This window comes from Bombina bombina, chromosome 1 (genome assembly GCF_027579735.1).
Source record: "Bombina bombina isolate aBomBom1 chromosome 1, aBomBom1.pri, whole genome shotgun sequence".
NCBI lineage: Eukaryota > Metazoa > Chordata > Amphibia > Anura > Bombinatoridae > Bombina > Bombina bombina.
The window spans coordinates 718,863,367-718,886,045 of NC_069499.1; the positions used below are offsets into that span (position 1 = coordinate 718,863,367).

General features: G+C 39.2%; 1 protein-coding gene across 1 annotated transcript in view; it reads right to left on the reverse strand.

Moving 5' to 3' along the window:
• The window catches only part of MTMR8 (myotubularin related protein 8), a 257,972-nt gene that overhangs the window by 232,049 nt on the left and 3,244 nt on the right, over window positions 1-22,679 (reverse strand). The gene's annotated exons all lie outside the window — the stretch shown is intronic.

The window sequence follows — 22,679 nt, forward strand, 5'->3', positions numbered from 1 at the left end:
CTGTCTTAGAGGCAGCAAGCAGGCTTTCTGGCCTGCTTGCCCTTGTTCCAGGACTGGTTAGGTTTCCAGGCCTGCTTGGATTGAGCAAAAGTTCCCTCTTGTTTTGAAGCAGAGGAAGTTGATGCTGCACCTGCCTTGAAATTTTTCAAAGGCACGAAAATTAGACTGTTTGGCCTTTGATTTGGCCCTGTCCTGAGGAAGGGTATGACCCTTTCCTCCAGTAATGTCAGCAATAATTTCTTTCAAACCAGGCTCGAATAAGGTCTGCCCCTTGAAAGGAATGTTGAGTAATTTTGAAGTCACATCAGCTGACCAGGATTTGAGCCATAGCGCCCTACGCGCCTGGATGGCGAATACGGAATTCTTAGCCATTAGTTTAGTCAAATGAACAATGGCATCAGAAACAAATGAGTTAGCTAGCTTAAGAGTTCTAAGCTTGTCAACAATTTCAGTCAATGGAGCTGTATGGATGGCCTCTTCCAGGGCCTCAAACCAGAATGCCGCCGCAGCAGTGACAAGCGCAATGCATGCAAGGGGCTGCAAAATAAAACCTTGTTGAATAAACATTTTCTTAATGTAACCCTCTAATTTTTTATCCATTGGATCTGAAAAAGCACAACTGTCCTCAACCGGGATAGTGGTACGCTTTGCTAAAGTAGAAACTGCTCCCTCCACCTTAGGGACAGTCTGCCATAAGTCCCGTGTAGTGGCATCTATTGGAAACATTTTTCTAAATATAGGAGGTGGGGAAAAGGGCACACCGGGCCTATCCCACTCCTTACTAATAATTTCTGTAAGCCTTTTAGGTATTGGAAAAACATTAGTACTCACTGGCACTGCATAGTATTTATCCAGCCTACACAATTTCTCTGGCACTGCAATTGTGTCACAGTCATTCAGAGCAGCTAATACCTCCCCAAGCAATACACGGAGGTTCTCAAGCTTAAATTTAAAATTAGAAATCTCTGAATCAGGTCTCCCCGATTCAGAGACGTCACCCACAGACTGAAGCTCTCCGTCCTCAGGTTCTGCATATTGTGACGCAGTATCAGACATAGCTCTTACAGCATCTACGCGCTCTGTATCTCGTCTAACCCCAGAGCTATCGCGCTTGCCTCTCAATTCAGGCAATCTGGATAATACCTCTGACAGGGTATTATTCATGATTGCAGCCATGTCCTGCAAAGTAATCGCTATGGGCGTCCCTGATGTACTTGGCGCCATATTAGCGTGCGTCCCTTGAGCGGGAGGAGAAGGGTCCGACACGTGGGGAGACTTAGTCGGCATAACTTCCCCCTCGACAGATCCCTCTGGTGACAATTCTTTTATAGATAAAGACTGATCTTTACTGTTTAAGGTGAAATCAATACATTTAGTACACATTCTCCTATGGAGCTCCACCATGGCTTTTAAACCTAATGAACAAGTATCCTCTGTTTCAGACATGTTTGTACAGACTAGCAATGAGACTAGCAAGCTTGGAAAACACTTTAAAGCAAGTTAACAAGCAATATAAAAAACGTTACTGTGCCTTTAAGAGAAACAAATTTTGACAAAATTTGAAATAACAGTGAAAAAAGGCAGTTACACTAACAAAATTTTTACAGTGTATGTAACAAGTCAGCAGAGCATTGCACCCACTTGCAAATGGATGATTAACCCCTTAATAACAAAAACAGAATAATAAATGACAAAAACGTTTTTTAAACACAGTCACAACTGCCACAGTCTACTGTAGAGCTGCGCATCTTCACTTGTCTCACGATTCGATTACGATTATCATCGTAACGATTCGATTCTACGATGCATCGCGATTACTGCCTATGATTTCCATGATCTTGTTCTATTCCATATGAGAGAGAGTGAGAGTGAGAGTGAGAGTGAGAGTGAGAGTGAGAGAGAGAATAATCTTTTAAACAACTGTGTAAGATGGAAGAGCACTTATAAACATAATGCTACAATATGCAGATTTATTTTACAAAGGAAAATATAACCAGCAGCAGTGTACTCACTCAAACATTCTCACAGAGTACATGTAGACATCTGAAACCTGACCCAGAGAGCATTACCAATAGACCTCCTCTCACATGTTCCGGTCAGGAATTTTTATGACACCTATCCTAAAGAGCCGACAGCAGCCTCATGTAAACAGTGAATCTTTTCTTGTATTATAGATTCACTGTTTACTGTTGCGGTCTCTGCTGCATGTTTCCTCTCTGTCAGATCCCTAGCCCAAACGAGCATTTGAGGGTTGCTGTAAAACTTTTGACTTGCTGTATCTATAATACAAGAAAAGATTCACTGTTTACATGAGGCTGCTGTCGGCTCTTTAGGATAGGTGTCATAAAAATTCCTGACCGGAACATGTGAGAGGAGGTCTATTGGTAATGCTCTCTGGGTCAGATATCTGCGCAGAGTGCACAGCAAGTCCTGATGTGGTGTAGCTGGGGGCTGTAACCAGATTAATCCTGACACAAATGCTGTCGGCTCGTCTGCTATGTGAGAGAGGCGGGGTCACGTGACGTTGCGCGATGATGTCACCCCTGAATCGATTCTGATCTGCACTGCATCGATGCAGCATCGTTAACAGGCTGCATCGCGATGCATCGCAGAATCGATTATTTTAGGCACCCCTAGTCTACTGTGATTGTTACCCTCCTCAAACACGACTTTGAAGCCTTTTGAGCCCTTCAGAGATGTCCTGCATCATGCAGAGGGAAGCTGAATGTCTCTGTCAGTATTTTTAGCTGCACAGAAAAGCACTAAAATAGGCCCTTCCCACTCATATTGCAACAGTGGAAAGCCTGTTTCTAGGCAAAAATCAAACCAGCCATGTGGAAAAAAAAACTAGGCCCCAATAAGTTTTGTCACCAAACATATATAAAAACGATTAACATGCCAGCAAACGTTTTATATTACACTTTTATAAGAGTATGTATCTCTGTTAATAAGCCTGATACCAGTCACTATCACTGCATTTAAGGCTTAACTTACATTAATCCGGTATCAGCAGCATTTTTCTATCAAATTCCATCCCTAGAAATATATTAACTGCACATACCTTATTGCAGGAAAACCTGCACGCCATTCCCTCTCTGAAGTTACCTCACTCCTCAGAATATGTGAGAACAGCCATGGATCTTAGTTACTTCTGCTAAGATCATAGAAAATGCAGGCAGATTCTTCTTCTAAATACTGCCTGAGATAAACAGTACACTCCGGTACCATTTAAAAATAACAAACTTTTGATTGAAGTTAAAAAACTAACTATAATACACCACTCTCCTCTTACTACGTCCATCTTTGTTGAGAGTTGCAAGAGAATGACTGGATATGGCAGTGAGGGGAGGAGCTATATAGCAGCTCTGCTGTGGGTGATCCTCTTGCAACTTCCTGTTGGGAAGGAGAATATCCCACAAGTAATGGATGATCCGTGGACTGGATACACTTAACAAGAGAAATAAAAGTTAATTTAAAAAAGTCTCTTAAAATGAAAGTCTCTATCTGAATCATGGAAGTTTGACTTTCCTATCCCTTTAGTTTCTAAAGCTCTATTTCTACTATAGTTGCACTAAACAGTCTAGCAGTTGCTTTGCATTCAGTACTACATGTAATGTCCCACTCAACACCACAGTCATATTGCTCACGTCTGACTAAAATGCTGTAATTGAGTATCTGCTATGTAAATTGATAAAAGATGTATCTGTCTAGTGTTCAGATCTGACACAGTGACAGAATGAAGCAAATAAACACTAAACTAAATACTACTTTTTAAAATGTTAATATTTATGCAAGAAAAAAGTTTTTTTAAGTGGTTTAGAGTCTAAAACTAAAAGTGTATATATTTTTTGCACAGCCCAACCTTATTTACAGATTGGCAATTTTCCTTAGAAGCACAGTGGGTAAAGATAAACGGAGATAAAATGTGCAACCTTTTTTTAAATCCATGGAGAAAAAAAAAAAAAAGTACAACAAATCTAATACTGTACCCATTATTTAGTAGTAGACTAGAATGAAATTGCAGTAGACAAGAAATTAGGCTTTAGCCTATTTTGAACTGACTGCATACAATAACTGACTCACAAAATACTTTTATTTTGTGCCAATCTTGGAATAATTGCAAAGTCTCTGATGATGCGGCATATTTCTACCCCCTGCATGTCATATTCGATTATCTCTGTATGTGTTTTCACTAAAGACGTACCTACCATATCTTTTCAAAGCAAAGAGGCTGAATTAAAAAAGGCAACAAAATCATGATCCCTAAATTCATTACAATTAAATAATTTTAAAAGGGGCGTTCTGAAACAAATAAATAAAAGACAAGCCCTAATTAGTCAGAGCATTTAATTTCTGCTTTATTTGCTATCCCTTCACTAATCTATTAAAGTCTACAGGGATTTTTGTAGATAAATCATTTGATACATTTTTCTTAAGTATTGTGATCGACCCCTATGTGTTCAACTACTGCTAAGGGGTTAAAGGAACACTCAACCCACATTTTTTCTTTCGTGATTCAGATAGAGCATTACTTTTTAAGCAACTTTCTAATTTACTCCCATTATCAAATTGTCATCATTCTCTTAGTATCTTTATTTGAAATGCAAGAATGTAAGTTTAGATGCCGGCCCATTTTTGGTGAACAACCTGGTTTGTTCTTGCTGATTGGTGGATAAATTCACCCACCAATAAAAAAGTGCTGTCCATTGTTCTGAACCAATAAAAAAAAAGCTTAGATGCCTTCTTTTTCAAATAAAGATAGCAAGAGAATGAAGAAAATGTGATAATAGGAGTAAATTAGAAAGTTGCTTACAATTACATGCTCTATCTGAATCACGAAAGAAAAAAATTGGTTCAGTCCCATTAAACTGAAAGCTAAAGTATTTGTTCCCAATGATCCATTTTACCTGCTGGAGTGTATGAAATAGGTTATAAATAGCTCATTTACCTTTATATAGACATTTGAAATAGCTGATTTTGCCCGTGCTATTCCTACCTATACTTTAAAAGGAAAGTAAACACCTTGTACTAACAAGACATTTCTGTTGCCTTTAAAATAACATATCAGCCAAGTCTTAACGTTTTAAAACAAACATACTTTTTCTGCAATTATTTTTCAATAGTCAAATACCACCCACCGTTTGCCTTATTTGGAGCAGCCAATCAGGCTAGCCGTGGTCATAAAATTAGTATAAAAACATAATTTACACTTACCTGATAAACTCATTTATTTCATGGTGGTGAGAATCCATGATCCATTACTCATGGGAATTACCCTTCTCTACCACTAGGAGGAGGCAAAGAGTCCCAAACCCCAAGAGCTCTATAAAACCCCTCCCACCTAACACATACCTTAGTCTAACGTATAGCCAAGCAAGTGAGGTAATAAAAATATCCAGAAAAGGAGCAGGGGGGGGGAAAAAAAAAAATCTAACCCCATAAAAAACACCAGGGTGGGGTCTCTCACCACCATGAAATAAATTTATCAGGTAAGTATAAATTATATTTTCTTTCATACAGTTGGTGAGAGTCCACGATCCATAACTCATGGGAAATAATACACAAGTAATAACAGAAAGGCAGAGATTTAAAAACATATTTTTCAATGAGAAATTAAAATCAATCAAAATAATAATAATAAAAAATAAATAAATTATATATATATATATATATATATATATATATTATATATGCACTAAAATAAGCAAACAGGCAAAACAATCAAACAGACAACTGCCTGAAGAAACTTCTTACCAAAGGCTACTTCAGAAGAAGCAAAAACCTAAAAATGGAGAATTTAGAAAAAGAAAACAAAGACCAAATAGTTGCCTAGCAATTTTGATCAACTGAAGCCTCATTCTTGAAAGTCTAAGAAGTTGCAACTGACCTAGTAGAATGAGCAGAAATCCACTGCAGGGAAGGTTGACCTGCCTCTAAATAAGCTTTGAAAAACAAACGTTTTACCCAAAAGGCTAAAGAAACAGAAATCTTCCGACCCTTCCTATGATCAGAAAGATGAACAAACTAAAAGTTTGTCTAAAATCCTTAGTAGCATCAATGAAATATTAAAACTGCCTCAACAATATCCAAAGTAATTCAAAGATCTCTCAGAAGCATACCTAGAATTAAGACACAAAAAAGGAACAATTACTCAGCTAAAGTTGTCTGAAGAAATCAACTTAGGCAAGAAATCAAAATTAAAAGGGACAGTCTAGTCCAAAACAAACTTTCATTATTCAGATAGGGCATGTCATTTTAAACAATTTTCCAATTTACTTCTATCACCAATTTTGCTTGGTTCTCTTGGTTTTCTTAGTTGAAAGCTAAATCTAGGAGGTTCATATGCTAATTTCTAAGCCCTTGAAAGCCGCCTCTTAGCTCAGGGCATTTTGACAGTTTTTCACCACTAGAGGGTATTAGTTCATGTGTTTCATATAGATAACACTGTGCTCACGCACGTGGAGTTCCTTGGAGCCAGCACTGATTGGCTTAAATGCAAGTCTGTCAGAAGAACTGAAATAAGGGGCAGTTTGCAGAAGCTTAGATAGAAGATAATCACAGAGGTAAAAAGTATATTAATATAACTGCGTTGGTTATGCAAAACTAGGGAATGGGTAATAAAGGGATTGTCCATCTTTTAAAACAATAGTCTGGTGTAGACTGTCCCTTTAAGTCCAAAAATACAGCCTTATCCTGATGAAACATAAGATAAGGAGGATCACAAAAAACAGAATTTATGTTTACCTGATAAATTTCTTTCTCCTACGGTGTGTCCGGTCCACGGCTTCATCCTTACTTGTGGGATATTCTCATTCCCTACAGGAAGTGGCAAAGAGAACACACAGCAGAGCTGTCCATATAGCTCCCCCTCTGGCTCCGCCCCCCAGTCATTCGACCGACGGTTAGGAGAAAAAGGAGAACCATAGGGTGCAGTGGTGACTGTAGTTTACAAAAAAATAAAAAAATTTAAACCTGACTAAATGCCAGGGCGGGCCGTGGACCGGACACACCGTAGGAGAAAGAAATTTATCAGGTAAACATAAATTCTGTTTTCTCCTTCATTGGTGTGTCCGGTCCACGGCTTCATCCTTACTTGTGGGAACCAATACCAAAGCTTTAGGACACGGATGAAGGGAGGTAACAAGTCAGGTAACCTAAACGGAAGGCACCACTGCTTGGAAAAACCTTTCTCCCAAAAATAGCCTCCGAAGAAGCAAAAGTATCAAATTTGTAAAATTTTGCAAATGTATGCAGTGAAGACCGAGTCGCTGCCATACAGATCTGTTCAACAGAAGCCTCGTTCTTGAAAGCCCATTCGTTCAGGAGGCTGCCGTCCAGCAGTCTTATAAGCCAATCGGATGATGCTTTTTAGCCAGAAGGAAAGAGAGGTAGCAGTAGCTTTCTGACCTCTTCTCTTACCAGAATAGACGACAAACAAAGAAGATGTCTGTCTGAAATCCTTTGTTGCTTCTAGATAGAATTTTAAAGCACGAACCACATCTAGATTGTGTAACAAACGTTCCTTTTTAGAAACTTGATTAGGACACAGAGAAGGAACAACTATTTCCTGGTTAATATTCCTATTGGAAGAAAACCAGGCTTGGTACGTAAAACTACCTTATCTGTATGAAACACCAGATAGGGTGAATTACACTGCAAAGCAGACAATTCAGAAACTCTTCGTGCAACAAGACAGACAGAGCAGATATCTGTCCTTTTAAAGAACTAGCTAACAGACCTTTCTCCAATCCCTCTTGGAGAAAGGAAAGAATCCTTGGAATCCTGATTTTACTCCATGAGTAACCCTTGGATTCGTACCAATAGAGATATTTCTGCCATATCTTATGGTAAATTCTCCTGGTTACAGGCTTTCTAGCCTGAACCAGAGTATCTATAACTGATTCCGAAAACCCACGCTTAGATAGAATCAAGCGTTCAATCTCCAAGCAGTCAGTTGCAGAGAAACTAGGTTTGGATGTTCGAATGGACCTTGTACTAGAAGGTCCTGTCTCAAAGGTAGCTTCCATGGTGGAGCCGATGACATATTCACCAGGTCTGCATACCAAGTCCTGCGTGGCCACGCAGGAGCTATTAGAATTACTGAAGCCTTCTCCTGTTTGATCCTGGCTACTAGCCTGGGGAGAATAGATTGAACGACCAAGGCGCCACTAAGGCATCTACCAATGTCGCCTTGGGATCCCTGGACCTGGACCCGTAGCGTGGAACCTTGGGGTTCTGACGTGACGCCATCAGATCCAGATCTGGAATGCCCCATAGTTGAGTTAACTGGGCAAAAACCTCCGGGTGAAGTTCCCACTCCCCCGGATGGAAAGTCTGATGACTCAGATAATCCGCCTCCCAGTTGTCTACTCCTGGGATGTGAATTGCAGATAGATGGCAGGAGTGATCCTCCGCCCATGTGATGATCTTGGATACTTCTCTCATCGCCAGGGAACTCTTTGTTCCTCCCAGATGATTGATGTACGCTACAGTCGTCATGATGTCCGACTGAAATCTTATAAATTTGGCCTCCGCTAGTTGAGGCCAAGCCAGGAGCGCATTGAATATCGCTCTCAGTTCCAAAATGTTTATCGGGAGAAGAGATTCTTCCTGAGACCATAGACCCTGAGCTTTCAGGCAGTCCCAGACCGCGCCCCATCCCAAGAGACTGGCGTCGGTCGTGACAATGATCCAACAACTAACACCACATACTCTTTACCACCCCCGTAGAGATGCTACTTGTTCAGAGCGGCAAAGAGAATAACTGGGGGGCGGAGCCAGAGGGGGAGCTATATGGACAGCTCTGCTGTGTGTTCTCTTTGCCACTTCCTGTAGGGAATGAGAATATCCCACAAGTAAGGATGAAGCCGTGGACCGGACACACCAATGTAGGAGAAAGAGCAAATACATTTCCAGTCTATGCATCGGTTCAGAAAGAGGAGCCTGCAATATTAGGCAAAAAGTGTGTCAAGAGGAGAAACAGGGCGAGTCCCCTGGCTATGCTGTACCTGACTGAGTACCTACAAATATCCTCTGGGCAATGTGTGTGCTAAGGTAAACTACTTACCTGTAAATACACCCCTTCACAGGTTTACCAGGCATGCAGCATCCAGTAGAGTCTATCCAGTGCAGATACGGGTATCGCAGAGGAAAACTTGTATGAAAATCCAGAATCCCACAGCAGATGCCTGCAGCATAAGTCCCTGAGAAATCTGAGGGCAACCATGAAAGAAAATCCATAGGAAATACCTTTTCTGCTTTTTTGAAAGTGAGAGAAAAGACAAAGGCTTAAAAAACTGCAGCCTTGGAAAATTTATCATGGCAGTAAGCACTACAACAGCACTATTCAATAAACACTCGCCCATTAACACACAAGCAGCAAACAGCAAATCCAGTACTGAAACATATCAGTAGAGTTCATGGAAATAGGAGTATATTGTAGATGCATAAAGGGAGGCAAAGAACAAGTCCCTGCGACCGATTATAGAGGTTTTATGAAAAATGTCCCATGAGGTGAAACTAAGAATCATAAACCATACCCCAAATACATCACTCTTACAAGCACTGTACTCTGAGGGGAAACCGTGCCTCAGTACAGACTGAAAAACCCTCTCTCTAAGGAATCAAATGTACATCTTTATTCTTCAACCACCTCCAGCAGAGGCAAAGTAAAGACTATAGTATGTATAAGGTGGGAGGGGTTTTACAGAGCTCTTGGGGTTTGGGACTTTTTGCCTCCTCCTAGTGGTAGAGAAGGGTAATTCACATGAGTAATGGATCGTGGACTCTTTCCACCTGTATGAAAGAAAAGCATTTATTAGTAGTTGTTATCAGTTAACGCCAGTTGTATCTAGCAAATATAGCATTGAAAAGTCAGCAGGGTGCTCAATTTTTAAAGCTAAATTACATGAAAAGGGGGCAAAATACATAATGAAAAGATATTGCATTGTTTCATTAGGCATAACTAAACATTTTATAAACAAATCTCAAGGTGTTTATTATCCAATTTAAGTATAGGCTAAAGAAAAGTAATTTAGCCATAGCTAGCAGAATTATTCTCACAGGAGGAGGTAGGAGAGAAAAGTAATAAAATGCTAATTTTCAATTGTTCTCTCCAAGGGTCCAATTATCTAAAGGTCACTGGGCTGGTTACATTATTTAAGAATGTTTACCAGTACTTTATTATTTATTTACATGGTGGAATTATTTAAAGTCACTTTTTACCCTAAAAACAGTGTGTCTCGCTAATGCATATGCTTAATTTTCGTATGGGAAGGAGATGCATACATTACAAAAGTGCACAATAAAAATATAATTAAAATTCATACAATATGAATAATTAAACCATTCAGACATAAAATATGCAGGAAAAAAAATGTTATTGTTAAAGTGTTGGTAAACTTGAAGCATACGGAAAGCAGCGTCTAAAAAAAAACCTTGGAAATAAACCAGACTTTCAGTCATATTTTTTTTGTTTTTAGCCATTAGCAACATTACAGCTGTTCTTTCTAAATTTTTGTGACGATTCTGCATAGAATTGCGCATGCGTACATTTGCCGAGATCAGGAGTGCGCCTGGATGCGAGGTGGAGACAAAATAGGCGAAATACATAATACCCTAGTAGAAAAACATATGTATACGGAAATAGAGGCGATTGCAAGATGCTACAGCAGAAAGCAGCATCATTTTTTGATGCCGGATTTTATTTTTTAAAGTGCACCCCCTGCTCATTGCTAACTTTGCTCTACACAGCAGAGTTCCCCTTTCCAGCAAGCTCTATTACTTTTTATAGGCGACATCTCGCCACTCGTGGGGACTGACCATTTTTTTAAAATAATTCCGGCAGGGCAGCCCCTGCAAAGGTCAGCGTGAAAAACCACGTCAGAACCGGGAAAGTTTAGATAACCGGCCCATAAGCATTGGGCTTTTGTATACAGGCAGAGATAATATAAAGAAACATGTGCGACTACAGAAAGTGATACAATAAAGGATATCTGATTTTCCTGCAAGCTCAATCCATTTTTATTAGTTGTGGTTTCAAAGAACAAAACCAGCTATTTTATATACAAAAAGAAACTCCTCCAAAAATCAGGCGAGGAGTCTGCTGCTGGATAATGGCGGCAGCAGACTTACTATGCTCCTTTGAGCTCTGTACTGTGCTCGGATCTAATTGCTTAGCCCAAGGAGGTTACTCATCCCTGCCTGACCTCCAGAACACAAGACTTTGAAATTGGGCCAAGCATGGAAGCAGTTTATAGCCAATTTCCGACAAGGCATGTGCGTTAGTTGGGGATAGAGACATAGTCGTCGACAGAGAACTGTGAGGAAGAAACGCCACGAAGCATGTGGCCTAGAGCCGGTCATTATAAGATCTCACAGGAGCAACATACAAACACAGGGAAGATCCATTTCCACTGAAGGGATGTCAAGGATCAGCTGATGTGGCGGCCAGATGGAAATAGAAGTTTATTTAATCAAGGTTGCTTTTAAATTACAATAGACCATGGATTAAAGATGATTAGAGGATATCAAGAAAAAAATATTAATATTAAGGTAAATAAAAGTCAAGGCCCAGATGGAATACATCCAAGGGTTTTACTGGAATTTAGCACTGTTAGAGCCAAACCTCTACTCTTAATATTTCAAGACTCATTATCCTCAGACATAGTACCCCAGGACTGGCATAAAGCTAATGTGGTGCCATTGTTAAAAAAAAAAAAAAGGGGAGCAGGGCTGATCCAAGAAGCTATAGACCAGACAATAGTGGGTAAGAAGCTTGAAGTTATTATATAGATGAGTATATTCATGTAAACAAGACTATGGAGTTCAAATCAGCATGGTTTTATGAGAAATAGTTAATGTAAAACTAATTTAATTAGATTCTACGGGGAAGTAAGTAAAAATAGAGATAAAAGGGGAATCAGTTGATGTGATGTTAGCTCATGGATAAATAAATCTACAAAAATTAGAAGAATGGGCAGGTAAATGGAAAATTAGCTTTAATACTGGAATTTGTTAGGTTCTACATTTTCAAAGTAAAAATTAGATGAAAACCTATTATTTAAATGGAACTAGACTTAGCAGAACATAGATGGAAATGGATCTGGGAGTAGTAATAGAAAACAAGCTAAAATGGGTGCACACAGCAGGGCAGTGGGTTCTAAGGCTAATAAGATGCTAACATGCATTAAGGGAGGCATTGATGCAAGGGAAGAAAGCATAATTCTGTCACTATATAACTCCCTGGTAAGACCTCACCTTGATTATGGAGCACAGTTCTGAGGACCAATCTTTTTTTTTTTTTTTTTTTTTTTATTTTAAAAAAGACATTGCAGACTTAGAAAAAGTTCAGAGAAGGGCCACAAAACTAATAAGGGTATTGAAGAATGTAAGCTATGAGGAGAGGCTAGCCAAACTCTGTCTGTTTTCCCTAGAAGAAAAAAAAGGTGCTTGAGAGGCGACATGATTACTTGATATAAATATATTTAATTCCCATATACAGAGATGGAGAAAGCTCTGTTTATTCCAAGAAAATTGTGGGTGACAAAAGGTCACAATTTAAGGCTGAAGGAAAGGCGATTTAATCTCCAGCAACGTAAATGTTTTTTCACTGTAAAAGGAATCAAACTGTGGAACTCATTACCTAAGGAGGTAGTAAATGCCAATACATATAAAAATAGTTTATATATATTTCTGACTAGAAACAGAATTCAAGGATATGACTGCTGGTGTTAATTGGGTCATTTTTTATTGGGATTAATTTCTTAATGATCTTAAAATTAAGATAAAGACAATCCCATTTAAAGAGGCCTGCTTGTTGAAATATCTTGGGATCTTTTTATCACAACAAACTGCCCTTATGTTTGAGAATAATTATAGTAGGATTAAAAAGAATATGCTAAAAGATATACTGTATCTATATGGTTTTGAAAAAAAATATTTTTGGATTGGGAGAATACCGTACATATGAATATCTTTCAACAACTATTACATGTAATGCAATCTTTACCTATTTTATTTCCCAAGGAATACATTATAAAATCTTCAAAAGTTTAAGTAATTATATTTGGGCAAAAATTCACTCAAGAATTAGTAGAGAGGTTATGTGCCGTAGAAAGGACAAGGGTTTGAGTCTTCCAAATATATTGAAATATAAGCAAGCTACAGCTATGCAAATAATTATATATTGGCACTGCACTTAATTATTAAAGATAAATTATGGGTGCAGATTGAAAATGCTTTTCTACAGGTTCAAAATAAGTTCACAATGCTCGTTGGAGCCAAGATGTAAGTAAGAACATTTGTAAAATTCCCATAATTAAAAGACCACTAAACACAGGAGAATATCATACTCAGTAAATGCATAATAAAGACAATACAAAAGCACTTAGTTTTTATTTTCAATGAGTAATAGATTTCTGGCAAACTTTAAACTTAGTTCTTTTTTCCCTCCCACTGCATCATGTGACAGTCATAAGCCAATCACAAAATGCATATTAACGGTCTATTTCTCGCACTTGGAGACAAGTCAATCCCCCATTCAAGAACTTAGTAATTGATGTCATGAATTATATATTTAGTATAGAAAAAACAAGTTCTTTTCAAGCCATGCATAGTTTTACATTGTTTGAATTGATCTGGGCAGAGTGGATGGATAGATAGATTTAAACCTTGTTGGGTACCCTCAATATCTTCGTAAATTATATATACCTTATATTTTTCAACCTGGACAGGACCACAATACTCTTAGCAACTTCTTTTCTTTCCCTTTCTTCTTTTCTCTTTTTTTTTTCTTCCTCTTATGCAATTCATGTTAAACTCTATATTCTTATCAATATTATAGAACATAGTTTCTATATACTTGTTCGACTATTTTACTATTGTATATGATATTCTAAACTAAACAGTGATGCTTTTTCCACTTGTTATATATTATTGTCTTCACAACTATGTAAAATGGGAGATATTGTGACTCCATTCGTGTTTTAACATTGTTTTTTCTTTTAAAAAATAAAATAAAAAAAATAATGCAGATTTAGATAATGGAAGTGAATTGGAAAGTTGTTTACAATTGTGTGCTCTATTTAATAATTAAAGTTTAAGTTTGACTTGACTGTCCCTTTAAGGAAACCTTGTTAGTGGATTGAGATTATTAGAAAATATAGAATCTCATCTTCAATCCTGTCACCTCTCCTATCTATTACTGAAAACACCCTGTACAACGCTGGTCGTTATGCCCTTACGTCGCTGCAGTCCTGGGCTTCTCTCTGCCGCAATCTCACTCAAAATTGCGAGATTGCACTATTTCTGCATGCCTCAAGAGTGGGGCACTGCAGAAATAGAGTTGCAGAGTTACCGAAGCAGAGAGGGCCACTCTGTGGCCCTCTCTGCAACGGATAGCGGTGGGACCGATCGTTGGGGGAAGCGTACGAAGGGAGGCGGGAGGGTGGCCCATCGCTGGAGGAGGTGGGCATGAGTGGGGTCGACCGCTTGGCCACGCTACTTGAGGAAAAAAATAATCCAGCTGCGTGATTGAGGGGGAAGGAGGGGCAATGAGGGGATCATATGTGGGGTAATTTGAATAAAAAAAAATAAAAAAAAAAGGGATCTGGGTATTAGGGGGGGGGGGGCAGCTACACAACAGAAAAACAAGTATTATATGAAAAAAAAAAAAAACCTGCCTATTTTGCTGCAAACTGAGTAAAAGCGGCCAGTACCCGAGATGGCCGCCTATAGGTTAGAGGGTTAGAGAGCTGTTGGGGGGGGATACTAACCTGCAAAAAGTATAAAATTAAAAAAAAAAAAAAAAAAAACACCCTTTTATTTTTCTACTGGCAGACTTTCTGCCAGTAATTAAGATGGGGTGACCTTTGGGGGTGGGGGAGGGAAGGGAGCTGTTTGAGATGGTTCAGGGAGTGGGGTGTGTCAGGTGGGAGGCTGATCTCTACACTAAAGCTAAAATTAACCCTACAAGCTACCTAATTAACCCCTTCACTGCTGAGCATAATACAAGTGTGGTGCGCATCCCTGAGAAGCATTTACAACCATTTGTGCCATGAATGCACAAGCTGTTTGTAGATCATTTCAGTGAGAAACCTAAAATTGTGAAAACGTTATCTTTTTTTTTTTTTATTTGATCGCATTTGGTGGTGAAATGGTGGCATGAAATATATCTAAATGGGCCTAAATTAATACTTTGGGCTGTCTACTAAAAAAATAAATAAATATATATATATATAGTTTTGATAGGTAAATATAAAAAAGGCTCTATTTCTGTTTAAATGTAGTGATGGCAAAAATGCTAAAAATGCTCTGGTCTTTTGGGGAAGTTTTTGCCTGAAGTGCCCAGTCCTTAAGGGGTTAATGGACAGATTAAAGGAGAAAAATATCCTAAAAATATTATAATATTCTCTTTAGCAGATAAAGAAAAACAAAATTTATGTTTACCTGATAAATTTATTTATTTCTTGACACAGTGAGCCCACTGATCATCAATTACTGTTGGAAATATCACTCCTGGCCAGCAGGAGGAAGCAAAAAGCACCACAGCAAAGCTGTTAAGTATCACTTCCCTTCACACAAACTCCAGTCATTCGACCGAAGGAAAAGGAGAGAACGGAAATAACACAAGGTGCAGAGGTGCCTGAGGATTATATAACAAAAAACTGTCTGTAAAAACAGGGAGGGCCGTGAACTCTGTGTCAATAAATTTATCAGGTAAACATACATTTTGTTTTCTTTCTTAAGACACGGTGAGTCCACGGATCATTAATTACTGTTGGGAATCAATACCCAAGCTAGAGGACACAGATGATAAGGGAAGGCAAGACAGGAATACCTAAACAGAAGGCACCACTGCTTGAAGAACCTCTCTCCCAAAAGAAGCCTCAGCCGAGGAAAATTATACAATTTTCGAAAAAGTAATCAGAGAGGACCAAGTTGCAGCCTTGCAAATCTGTTACACAGAAGCTCTATTTTTGAACGCCCAGGAAGAGGAAACAGCCCTCGTGGAATGAGCTGTGATTCTCTCAGGAGGATGCTGTCCAGTAGTCTCATAAGCCAAACAAATTAAACTCTTCAGCCAAGAAGTAGCCATAGCTTTCTGACCCTTTCGTTTCCCAGAGAAACAAACAAACAAACAAAGCAAGAGTTGCAAAATTTCTTAGTCGCCTGCAAGTAAAATTTCAGTGTGCGCACAACATCTAGGTTGTGTAGCAAGCGCTCCTTATAAGAAGGATTAGGACATAGAGAAGGAACAACGATATCCTGATTAATATTCCTGTCCAAAACAACTAGGAAGGAAACCTAACCCAGTACGAAGAACCACCTTATCAGCATGAAAGATAAGATAAGGGGAATGACACTGCAATGCAGAGAGTTCTGAGACTCTCCGAGCAGAAGATATAGCAACAAGAAACAAAACCTTCCAAGATAACCACTTAATATCTAAGGAATGCATAGGCTCAAACGGAGCCTGATGTAAAACTTGAAGAACAAGGTTAAGACTCCATGGAGGAGTAACAGATTTAAACACAGGCCTGATTCTGACCAAGGCCTGACAGAAAGATTGTACGTCTGGTACGTCCGCCAGACGCTTATGCAATAAAATAGACAATGCAGAGATCTGACCCTTCAGGGTACTCGCTGACAAACCCTTCTCCAGACCTTGCTGGAGAAAGGACAAAATCCTAAGAATCCTGATTCTACTTCAAAAGTAACCTCTGGATTCACATCAATACAGATATTTACGCCATATCTTATGGTAAATCCTTCTTGTCACAGGCTTGCGAGCCTGGCTCAAAGTCTCAATGACTGACTCGGAAAACCCACGCTTAGATAAAATTAAGCTTTCAATCTCCAAGCAGTCAGCTTCAGAGATTTGGATGAAGGAAGGGAACCTGAAGTAGAAGGTCTTTCCTCAGTGGAAGTCTCTAAGGTGGAAGAGATAACATTTCCACTAGGTCTGTATACCAAATCCTGCAAGGCCACGCCGGTGCAATGAGAATCACTGACACCCTCTCCTGCTTGGTCCGAGCAATGACTCGTGGCAGGAGAGCGAACGGAGGAAACAGGTATGCTAGACTGAAATTCCAAGGGACCGCCAGGGCATCTATCAGGACAGCCTGTGGATCCCTCAACCTCGAACTGTAGCTTGGGAGCTTTGCATTCTGCCAAGATGCCATGAGATCCAGCTCCAGCCTCCCCCATTTGAGGGTCAAGCTGGCAAACACCTCCAGATGGAGTACCCACTCCCCGGGATGAAAAGTCGGTCTACTCAGAAAATCTGCTTCCCAATTGTCCACCCCTGGAATGTGGATCACAGCAGTTGTGGGTCTCCGCCCACTGAATAATTCGAGCCACCTCTGTCATGGCCAAGGAACTCAGAGTTCCTCCTTGGTGGTTGATGTAAGCCACCGATGTTATGTTGTCCTGATAAACCGGGCTAAGGCCAACTGAGGCCAGGCCAGCAAAGCATTGAAGATCGCTCTCAGCTTTAGGATGTTTATGGGAAGACCTGACTCCTCCCGAGTCCATAGACCCTGAGCCTTCAAAGAGTCCCAGACTGCTCCCCAGCCCAGCAGACTGGCATCCATGGTCACATTCACCCAGGAAGGACGACGGAAGCAAGTTCCCTGGGAGAGGTGTTCATAGGACAACCACCACGGAAGAGAGTCTCTTGTCACATGATCCAGGTCCATTTGTTGAGACAGATCCGCATAGACCCCGTTCCATTGTCTTAGCATGCATAATTGCAGAGCTCAGACGGAACCAAGTGAATGGGAAGATGTCAATGGAAGCTACCATCAGACCAATTACCTCCATACATTGAGCCACTGACGGCCGAGGAGAGGACTGAAGGGCAAGGCAAGAGTCGTAAATCTTGGATTTTCTGACCTCTGTCAAATATCTTCATCGATAGGGAATTTATTATGGTCCCTAAGAACACTACCCTTGTAACTGGGACCAGAGAACTTTTTCCCAGATTCACCTTCCATCCGTGGGATCGAAGAAGACAACAAGATCTCCGTATGAGAGCTTGCTTGTTGAAAAGACAGCGCCTGAACCAGAATGTCGTCCAGATAGGGCGCCACTGCAATGCCCCAAGACCGGATCACTGCCAGTAGAGCCACCAGAATCTGAGAAAATTCTGGGAGCTGTGGCAAGGCCAAACGGAAGAGCTACAAACTGAAAGTGATTGTCCATAAAGGCGAATCTCACAAATTTGTGATGATTCCTGTAAATGATAACATGAAGATACGCATCCTTAAGGTCTATGGTCATCATGAACTGACCCCTCTTGATGGAACGTATAGTTTCCATCTTGGACAGTACTCTGAGGAACTTTAAATATTTCAGGTCTAGAATAGGTCTGAAAGTTCCCTCTTTTTTGGGAACCACAAACAGATAGGAGTAGAATCCCAGACCCTGTTCCTGAATTGGAACTATCACTCCCAGTGCGGAAAGATCCGGAATACATTTCAAGAACGCCTCTTTATCTGGTCTATAGATAATCTTGAGAGGAGGAACAGTCTTGAATACTAACTTGTAACCCCGGGATACAATGTCCAGCGCCCAGGGATCCAGGACATCCCGTATCCAAGCTTGAGCAAATTGAGAAAGTCTGCCCCCTACTGGATCTGATCCCGGATCGGAGGCCGACCCTTCATGCTGACTTGGAATCAGCTGCAGATTTCTTAGATTGCTTCCCATTGTTCCAAGTCTGATTGGGCTTCCAAGAAGTTTTGGACTGTTCCTGCTTGGAAGAGGGAGGGGAAAGCTTGACTCTGAAGTTATGAACAGAACGAATATTACACTGACGTCCTTTCTGCTTATTCCTCTTATCTTGAAAGAGATAGAAAAGATCCCTTTCCATCAGTAATATCTAAAATGATTTCAGCCAAGCCAGCTCCAAACAAGGTCTTACCCTTGTAAGGGATCGCCAAAAGTTTGGACTAAGATGAAACATCCGCAGACCAGAATTTTAGCCATAAGGCTCAGCGAGCTAGTACAGTTAAACCAGACATTTTTGCTCCCAATTTAATGACTTGTAAGGAAGCATCAGTGATAAAGGAATTGGACAACTTAAGAGCCTTAATCCTGTCCTGGATCTCCTTTAGAGGGGTATCTGCTTGAATGGAATCAGAAAACGCATCAAACCAGTAGGCTGCCGCACTGGTGACAGTGGCAATACACACCTCAGGCTGCCATTGGAGACCCTGGTGAACATTAATCTTTTTTTAGCAAGGCCTCCAACTTCTTAGCCATTGGATCCTTAAAATAACAGCTATCCTTTATGAAAATAGTGGTTCTCTTGGCCAAAGTGAAGATCGCTCCTTCCACTTTAGGAACATTCTGTCACGAATACTTAATGGAGTCAGCTATGGGAAACATTTTCAAGTATTTGTTTAGTTTACTAGATTTCTTAGGGTTGACTACGACAGTAGTATCGGAGTCATCCAAGGTAGCCAAAACCTCCTTAAGTAACATACAAGGGTGTTCCAGCTTAAACCTGAAGGATACAACTTCAGCATCAAAAGAAGGAATTATACTGTCTGAGATTTCACCCTCAAACGAAACCGAAATGTCTTCCTCCTCAGATTTTTGAGAAAGAGTACCCTAGTAAGCCACAACTGGATCAAAAACCTTACTGACTCTTTAAATTTCCTCTTGTGTTTTCCCTGAAGCATGGGGAAAGCAGGCAGTGCCTCGGATACCGCAGAAGATACCTGGGCAGCAATGTCTTGCAAAGAAACTCCTACTGGAGCGTGAGAAGAACCGCAGGGCCCTGCATGTGGAGATGATAATGATTTGGATGCTTGAGGAGAAAGCTGCGGCATATCTGATACAGGAGACACCTGAACAGCATCAGCCTTAGACAATGATGGCTCAGGATCCAAAAGTCTATCCCTGTAACACAAAGTTCTTTAAATGCATGAAGAACAAAAAAGGTATTGGCGGTTCCAACTGGGAGTTAACATAGCCTACATGCAACATTTAGCAAAGCCTCTTGGTCCATAATATGATTGTCCAGAAAGGCAAAAAGAGAGAAGAAAAAAAAATGTATTTTACTTTTTATTCTTAGAACTAGAAAAACATGATTACTGCCCCTTTAAGTTATTTTAGTCAACAACGAAACTGAGCAACATAATCCTTTAATCCCCAGGCAAACCTCTACACCTCAGCAATGTTGCTACCTGTCCTGCTGAGTGAATTCACAAATTTGAAAAAACGTTCTGGTCTTACTCCGGAATCCTGATAGACAAAAGTCGGCTGAACGATTTCACTCCGTTGCAGCCGAAAAAATGAACAGCGTCCCCAGAGGCAGTAATTTTTAGATATTGCAAAGAAATACTCGCCGTCTAAAACTTACATCTCTCTTATCTAAACATATATATATATAATTACCAGAATTAGGGCTGCAACTAACGATTATTTTCATAATCGATTAATCGGCCGATTATTTTTTCGATTAATCGACTAATCGGATAAAAAGAGAATCAATAATAGTTTTCTATGTTTTAAATAAAATCCACATAATGAGTGTTACAAATATAAACTTCAGACTAAAACTTTACATTAACACAACTGTTTCTTCAATTTTTAAGCAGCAGAGCACAGTTTTATAATTAAACAAAACAAAACCACAAACTGTTTGAAAAGAGGTAGAACTAGAAAGAGTTAGGCTATCACTGTTAATAACATTCTGTTATTCACTCTTTCAGAAACTTTGCATTGAAATGCAAAAATATCAACATGTCCACATGCTTCTGGCTAAGGCTGGTTCTCTGTTTGCAGCTATATTTCCTGCAGCAGAGAAGAGGCACTCAGATGGTGTTGAGGTGCTTGAGTGGGATATTTATCTCTGTTAGATCTTCACCAATGCTAAGTGTTTTCTACCTTGGCAAGGGGCCTCTCAAAGTAACCCTTGACTTCATTCTAACATAAACATATCTTGAATATCTATATGCAATGGTAAATAACCAGCTATAAGGTTAGGGGAAATATCTAGTCCGCTCTAAAAATAACGAATATATACTTATAAAGGTTGAAAAACCGATTAATCGATTAATCGATTATGAGATTCGTTGACAACTATTTTCATAATCGATTATTATCGATTATGACGATTAGTTGTTGCAGCTCTAACCAGAATGTGTTGGGATATGATGGGAGAAAGAACTATGAGTAGAATTGGATAAAGCCAAATGAGGGGGATTTTTTTTTTATAAAAATGGCAAAATCATCTACAAAGACAATAGAACAAAATATTGACAAGATAGTACTAGACTCAAAACAGATAGAAAGGAAAAAATGTATCCTAATCCTTCCGAGTTTGTTGGAGAGAATGGGGAATGGTATCTACTTCAGAACATATTTTATGGACATGCCAATGAAGCATTTTCTATGGAAAGGTGAAAGAAGATATATACAGTAGTTAATAACTCTTTAAAAAGATTTTTTTTGGCAATTTTAAACCAATCTTGTAATAAAATATGGAAAAATAAAACAACACCTTCTTCAAATTATGTTTAGTAGTGCTAAAGCACTAATTGTGCGATAATGGGGAAAAAAGTGATAGTCCAAAAATTTAAGAATTGATTAAAACAATGGAAAGTAATTTGAGATGTGAGGAGAGCTGGAAGTATTGGACAACATAAAAATGCTATGGATTCAGGTGTTTAAGTTATAAATGCTGAATGTATTCTATATCTGCTCTTAGATGTTAAATGGTGATTTTGGTAATATAATTATGTGTGTTTCTTTTTTGAATAATTTGTTTGTTTTCTACCTTCTTTTTTTATTTATATTCTTTTCCTTTTTGTGTGTATTTTGAAAAACAATAATAAAAAAAAACACAGACACATATACTCTGCAGCTGGTATAACAATTCATTGGAAACTTATTAAGGGGGTATAACAATTTTACAGTACACTGTCACTTTAAGAAATAAACATGATGTGCATAATACAGTATGCTTGCCTGTTAGAAAAAGTGTCTAAAAGGTGAGTTCCTATGGCAAAACAATTAAGCAATCTGTAACTATCCATCCTGTCTGGATCACACATAAAAAAAAAAAAAGAGAAGAGAAGGAAACACAGGGAGGGGAAAAGTCTTACATATGCCTGCAAAAGGTAAGGTTTCAGGCTTTGGGTTTCTCTCCGACTGATTTAAAAAGAGTTAATATTTGACGGTGAGTGCTACTAGGGTAAGCCAAGATAAAATGTGAGTCAGCTATAAAGCTATAACAATAATTAATGTAAGAATCAATGTCCTGTGAAAATCTTATGTTTATATTTATTAAATTAAAATAGACTCAAGTGTAACACAAAACAGTCCATTAAAATCCTATCCTCCATAATGTCCTTTAAGGGGAAAAAAATGTTTAAATACTGTGTATTACAGAAGTGATGAGTTATTTATTTTGAAACATAAGCTATGAACATTTAGGCTAAGCCATTGCACTTTTATGAGCCAACTACTTCCCAAAGAAAAATGATTAACAATAGTGTTTTGGCAGCACATTTATTTTTTATTTATAAAATATTTTACCAGGAACGATACATTGAGATTTCTCTTGTTTTCAAGTATGTCCTGGGTACAAATTCTTACAAAGAAAAACATTTGCATTAAAAAAAATTAATTTACAAGTTGCTGAGTCACTGGATAACTGTTGGTCC